Source organism: Seriola aureovittata, chromosome 14, assembly GCF_021018895.1.
Source record: "Seriola aureovittata isolate HTS-2021-v1 ecotype China chromosome 14, ASM2101889v1, whole genome shotgun sequence".
NCBI lineage: Eukaryota > Metazoa > Chordata > Actinopteri > Carangiformes > Carangidae > Seriola > Seriola aureovittata.
Window position 1 is genome coordinate 5,618,321 of NC_079377.1, and position 7,413 is coordinate 5,625,733.

Genomic DNA, 7,413 nt, shown 5'->3' on the forward strand with positions numbered 1-7,413 from the left:
CTGCCAGGGTGCACCTGTACTGCAAATAAACCTGGCCAGTCTAAATTATAACTCTGCATAAAAACAAAAAACAGTCATAAGATGATAAGGTCTGACATAAGAGATGCGCTCCAGAGTCAAACGGCTGAGACATGGGGCAATGTTCCCATTTAGCTGGACCACAGAAAGCAGTCAATAAGCAGGTAAAAGAAGCAAGAGGGGAGAGCGACAAAATCAATATGGAGAGAGAAAACTGAAAAATGAAGACAATGCTGGCACATGTTCACTAAGGCACAGCCATGCCAATACTTCAATGTGTTGTTTATGTCTGACATTTTTTTTAATTCATCTATGTTGTCCATGTGAGAGGGAAAAGAAAATACCACGCACTGCTCTGGAGTTTTGGTGATAACAGAGAGCCTTTCCATTATCTCCACACAACTCTCTACTTATGTAAATCTCACTCCTCTCCCTTCCTGTGCCTTCTTGTGACGGCTGAGAGCTATATCTGAAAGACAGCTGGCAGTTTATACCCAACGAGTGAACAAAAATCTGCACAAATTAACTCTGCATTACAATCTGGGCTTATTCTGCTGATTACAGGCATTATCGCTGTGGTAAATATAGTTCGACAAATTAGAGGAGGACTCAGGGAAACTCACCATAAGGCTTCACGGAGCATTAGCGTGATTTTAATTACTGTTTTTATCGCAGTGGAGTCATAGCATTGCATTTTTTCTGTTGACTTGACAGCTTAACTGTTTTTATCTGATGCGGAGCTGCTGGGTAAATAGTGGCCGAAGTAAGCATCACCATTGATAAGAGGCATCTAATACACTTGGATATAATGGCTTGGAAATGTCTACAGGCATCCTCCACTGCCTATAAAGACACAGCACCCTGAGGGGTTTCTATTAAATTCATCCCTGACCTTCACCTTCTTGTCACTTTCATAACTGTCATCCTTAAACTCACCCCTGTGCCCAATTAAAGGTTGCAGTTTGCTCTATTAGCTTGACCGCAGTAGGAGCACTTGAATACTCTTCCTATTATAAACTGATCACAGTGTCCAAAAAATGGCCTTAGGGAAAAATCAGTCAACGATTAAACGGCTTGCGTGGTCAAGCAAACACTTGTTAACCTCCTAACCCCTCATTCACATTAAGAAAGAGCATCATCTACGCACCAGCAGCTTCCAGAGCCGGAATTAATTGAAAGCAGCACAATTTAGGAAAGGAGACGCGCACACGCACTGATGCGCGTGGGTATACACACACACACACACACACACACACACACACAACACACACACACACACACACACACACACACAATCACACACACAAACACACAAAATCACACACAAAATCACACACAATCCATGCATTTGGCTGGTAGGTAGCGGCGTGATAAGCCTGGAATTGTTGACTACGCAGTAACATTTTTTTTTACAGATTGTCGGACTCTTTACTTTAAAGTTTAAATGCACAGCGGACTTTGGTATGCAGCCTGCAGTAGATGGCACGCTCTAGAGACGCGCTCGTGAGAAAAAAAAAAAAAAGCACGAAAACACAAAACAAACCTCCATTTGAGGCGCAGCAAACAGGAACAGGTTCTACCACAATTTTAAATTTTAAAAATCACCCAGAGCAAATAAGTTTAAACCTGAACTTTACCTGTAACTGCCGATCGCCGCGAGCATGTCATGTATGTCAGCGCATCCTGTAAAATAAGAGTCCGTAAGGCAAGAGTTTTCCCTCAGATCGGTGTGGTCGTAATCGAGACTTCCATCCAGTTTTGTTTTAAGGACAAGCACCTGCTGATCCGCGCATACAAATGCCTGCACAAACAACTGGTTGTGCTCTGTCAGCGGATTCTCATTAACCGCTATGGGCTGGACGCGCCGCTGCGCAATGACGCACGCCATGGACTCGCAGCTGATTTGGAGTCTCCAAAGCTGCCCAAGATGAATGCCCCAAAATGTCTGTCATGATGGTGTCTGCTGTGTGTTACGCTGCCATTGCACAGTATGGGGGAAAATACGTTATTTCATGCCACAACTAAAACCATGAAAGTGTTTTTTTTCTTTCTTTTATCACGAGACAAAGATTTGCGTCAAGAGGCATTTAGTGAATATTTGTTGTCAAACCCTCAATAGCGATTCCCATCATTCAAATCAAACAGATCATCTTGGAATAATGTAATAAATACTGACACACAGCAGATGCACTATGTAATCAGTCAATCTCTATTTTGGTACTTTGAAGAAGTCAAGTGACAATAATCCTGTCAGTGCACGTTTAACGCTTCGCAGCAGCACTTAAAGCTATTGCACTTTCTAACCAGCTTCACAGAAAAACACGTTGCTCCAAAGATTAAGGAAGGGAAGCTCGTACCTACAGGTTGAGATGGAGGATCTTGGCCTCTTCAGGTGCTGATCTCTGATGGACACAGCTCGACCGCCTTCCCCAGGCCTCACCCTCTTTTCCTCTGCGTGGGTGCACCCAGAGCCACTTCCATTCAAAACGCCCTTAAGGGACTGAAGGGGGGTCACTCAGGCAGCAGCTGATCCGATCTTAACTAACATGTGCGCCATAACTGTTGGTTTACTCGCTGTATTGGGGGGGGGGGGCATCCACAGTGGTGACAGAGACCACCATTCAAGTGGGGGGAAGTTAAAGCCCTTCAGCCATTCAGCCAAACCCTGAGCAGAACAATGACTCCCCTTCCACACATGGATGTATTGGATTCCACCTCCAGGGAAGCTGCTCTGTAGCTGACCCTGACCTCTGACCTTAGTGTGGAAGAGGAAAGAAAAAAAAGGTCTTCCCTGTGGGGATCATTAAAGCATTAGCAGGATAGAGCTTTATACCCCACATATTGTATTTTACTGCAAGCCAAAGAGGCAGAGCTTCACTGATTGAGCTCAAGGAAGGAAAATTATATAAATCAGATTAAATACAACTGTCATGAGATTTTTAAAGATATTGATAATCAGTTAAATTCAAAATGTTGGCAAGTTTATGGTTTGACAGTAGAGGAAGATTAGTAGATTTTAGCCACCTCATTCCCACATTTTTGAGTAACAGGATGATCATAGAATTTTTTTTTTTTTCATAATTTAACCAAACACCTTTAAAAGAAAATAATGAATTGAAAGGGAAGGAAAAGTAATCTCATTTTACTATAAATAAATAAAGGAAATAACCTATATCTCAGGATATTTAAAAACATTAGAGATGCAGGCAAGAAAACAAGAATAGAATAAAGTAGGGACCCTGTCCTCTTACTAAAGTCAGCTTCCAGTTAACAGAACATAGCCCTTCATTTGTGTTCCTCACTGTGCAAAAATATGTGCCACCTGCCCCTGTCCTTGTCATGTATATCTTCTGAATATCCTTGAGGTTACATCAGGGGACCCTCCTCCTGTAATTCTTTATGCATGTGAGAGTTGGGGACAGGTCAGAACTAGAAGGCCATCCAGATCTAAACCTTCTCCTCCAACGACAAGTCTACTTGTGATGAATCTCCCCCTCATATCTCTCGCTGTCACATTTGAATCCTGCTGGGGTATTTCACCACGTCTACCTGAGCCCTCATTTATCTGCTGCTACTGCTGCTTTCAAGGAACCATTTCACCCAGGGTTATAGGGCCATGTGCATGTTTTATGCATGATTTATGTGTGCTGTGTTCTCTCGAGTTCCATCGCTTAGACCTAGGTCACCAGAGAAGACCAGATTAAAGGTGCACCCTGAAACCAAAGCTTTCATGCATTTGTCCAGTGATCTCTTTAGGGTCTCAAGGGGTCAGTTGTGTGATACATTATTTAGATTCAATGTTAAAAGCTACTTTATATATAGATCTGTTGGAAATATTAATATTTTTCCAAGTGTGGCAGAAAAGAAAGTCTTGGCCAGTGAGAGTGGTTCTACTGTCTCTCTATGATGTCTAATGTCTCGTCCAATCATCATTTAACATTCGACCACACTGCAAGTACAATTTGCTGGGATATTAGCATGGCATGCATTATGCAGTCTTTATGTTCAAACAATTCATTCATTCATTCATTTGAAGAAATAGGTTTCAATCAGTTGTAAGGTGACCTTGCCCTCCCCATCTGGGTGATGGATTTCATTGCAAAGCCTCATTCATCCACAATTTATTGCACAAGCACAAGAGCGTGGGCTTTGTAGAGCTGGTGCCATGTTGTCAACCATGGAATTTATTGCTTTTGACTTGGAGAGATGAAGACTTTCATTTAGATTGCAACAATATCTGTACCATTAAAGCATAATTATTTCTCATAATTCAGGACCATGGAGAGCGAACATTTACCTATTTCAATCTCTATCATCTATTCAAACAGCAGAGACTGGAGTTGTATGAGGGCCCAAATTGTTCAATATTAAATAAGTTGAAAATTGAATAAAATATCAAAATGAAGCAATAATTCAGCTCAACTCATTATTATGGAATGTTGTTTTATCATTCACTTTCATAATTATTATTGGATAACATTTTACTTGATTATAGACATTTTTATTTAAACATACCCTCTCTGCTTATATTTCATAAAGGCTTTCCATGTCAAGTTTTATTTCATAATGTTATCCACCACCCTCTCACCTTTCAGCCAGTCACATGCTTCCTGCTTCTCCAGGAAGCTCAACAGCTGCTCCCCGAAACAGGATCTGAGTTTATTGAGGTAACTTCACATTTAACTTTGGGTTGAGTTTTCAGTGCTACGACGGTGGTTCACTTGTTACCTGTTCGGGTGCAGGTTGACTTAAGAGGATCAGATCGAAACCTGTCAAAGAACTACTGACCAATCAGATACCAGGAGAAATTGAGTCATTGTTCCTACAGGATCCTGACAGGAACAAAAGAGTTTACAATCACAAACGACAGATAATAACGAGGAGGAGACGGTTTTGTAAGACGGTGGAATTGTTTTGGTGATTGAGTCTTTCCATGTGTCCACTCTGGTTTTAAAACAAAGCTTCTAACAAATGTAGGGTGAGTTTGTCACATCAAATAAATTCACAATAACTATTATAGCTTCATTTTAACTGAACAAAGATGCTTTCAACCTGACAGGAATCCTGACAGTGTTGATGTTTTACCCTCTTCCTCCATCACTGCTGCTCAGAGTAACATGTGGAGACCAGAACTGGGAATGAATACGAAACCCTCTGATGACTTTGATTAGAAAAATTATCCGCTCTCTGTTGTATATTTCTCATAATTATAAATGAATATTTCAGTCAGGTTGACCTCATCAGACATGAACTACTTTGTTTCTTTTCTTTCTCATCACAGTTTTTTTTTTTTTGCTAGTCTTTATAGTTTGTTCATCATCAGACAAAATAGGAAAAATATTCAGTAAGAAGCTAAATGATAATTCATTCATTCTTATTTACAATATAGCGTTCAGTCTGACTTTAATCATTGAAAATTATTTCTAGTGTTTCTTTTTCTAGTCATGTGATCATATTGTTTGCATTTCCTTGAATATTACTTTTGGATGTTGCTAGAACCAAATTTACAAACAGATATCAGCATTTCTTCTCATATCATATTAAGCACTTTATTAATGGTTTTTAACGATGTTGCTTATAATTAAGAACTCTGCCTATTTCACATGAACGTGCCCATAGCCAGATAGGAAAACCCTGAGTTAACTGAGCCAGTTGATAACCAGTTTTGTAGTACAGGTTATCCAGGCCAATATTTTAGCCAAATAAGGACAAGTTATCCTCTGTATGTTGAACTTACTTAGTATAGGCCTCAGGTTTAGCCATTTAGTTCCTGTTATCTCTCAACAACAATGCCAAAGTAATTCTGAACTAACAAAATAAAGGCTGCTGTTGTAAATGCACTGTTGTAGTACACTGACACAGTTACTAAGCATGTTTAGCTTTAGAGCCTTAGCTCAACAAAGCTGCTAATGCTACCTATCTATCTGGCTAAGTTAGATCTTCCTGTGAGCTTGGATTAATTCAATTCAGTTTTATTTATATTGGGCCAAATCATAACATACATTATCTCAAGGTACTTTACACAGTAAGGGGAAGACTTCTTAGTATTATAGAGGAAAAACTCAACAGTTCCCACCATGAGCAAACGCTTGGCGACAGTGGAGAGGAAAAACCTTTTAACAGGAAGAAACCAAAACAGACTCAGGGTGGGTGTCTGTCTGCCTCAACCGGATTGGGCTGAGAGGAGAGAAATGGAGAAGAGAAAAGGGGGGGGCACGAATTGTGGCACCAATTAGTAAAAATAATAATAATATACAATGAAAAATTATAATGATGCGTGTTGAGTGGCAGTGGCTCTACTCTACTACTTCGCAGTTGTAGACCTGGATCCTGCAGCTCTAGAGTCAGTGATCCCTGCAGGATGAAGACATTGAGGGAGGCGATTGAGGGAGAAGACATAAAGTTAATGACATGCATAGTGTGATATAAATGCATAGGGGGAGAGAGAGGGAGAAAGAGAGATTTGGGAGAGAAGAAGAGTGCTCAGTGCGTCATGGGAGTTCCCCCAGCAGCCTCGGCCTGTAGCAGCATAACTAAGGGATGGTTCAGAGCTCCCCTGAGATAGCCTTAACTATAAGCTTTATCAAAGAGGAAAGTTTTAAGCCTAATCTTAAATGAAGAGAGGGTGTCTGCCTCCCAAACCCAAACTGGAAGCTGCTTCCACAGGAGAAGAGCCTGATGGCTGAAAGGCTGTGCCTCCCATTTTAGTCTTAGTAACTCTAGAAACGACAAGTAGGCCTACATTTATAGGAGAAGAGTGTTCTGTTGGGATAAAAGGGAACCATGAGCTCTTTAGAATATGATGGAGCTTAGTCATTAAGGGCTTTGTTGACGTAAGGAGAAGGATTTTGAATTCCATTCTGAATTTTACAGGGAGCAGAGAAGCTTATATGGGAGAAATTTGATCTTTTTTTTCAATTCCTGTCATTAGTTGCGCTGCAGCATTCTGGATCAACTGGAAGCTTTTCCAGTTAGAGTTATCAGGACATCCTGATGATAAGGAATTACAGTAATCCAGTTTAGTTAGTTCTAGACTAGTTTTTCAGCATCCTTTTGGGACAGGACATTTCTAATTTTAACAATATTGTGCAGGTGGAAGAATGCTGTCCTAGAGACTTGTTTTATGTGTGCGGTAAAAAATTACCCCATGATTCCTTATAGTAGAACTGGTAATGCCACCCAAACTAACTATATGATTAGATAATGTATTTTTGAGGTGTGTAGGGCCAAGTACAATAACTTCATAGACAAATATAGTTGGGTGTCATCTGCAGAACAGTGGAAATTTATGTGGTGCTTGCGGATACTATTGCCTAAAAGAAACATATATACGGTGAAAAGTATTGGTCCTAGCACAAAACCCTGTGGAACGCCATGACACATTTTTGTGTACAT

The 7,413-nt window shown here is 40.5% G+C and overlaps 1 protein-coding gene across 1 annotated transcript in view; it reads right to left on the reverse strand.

Annotated features, from left to right (window-relative positions):
- The window catches only part of LOC130181745 (gamma-aminobutyric acid receptor subunit pi), a 46,314-nt gene extending 44,413 nt beyond the window's left edge, over positions 1 to 1,901 (reverse strand). Inside the window, exon 1 of the mRNA XM_056396144.1 lies at positions 1,656 to 1,901. The gene's annotated coding sequence lies outside the window, so the exon portion shown is untranslated. The remainder of the gene's footprint in view (positions 1 to 1,655) is intronic.
- Between the last annotated feature and the right edge of the window lie 5,512 nt (positions 1,902 to 7,413).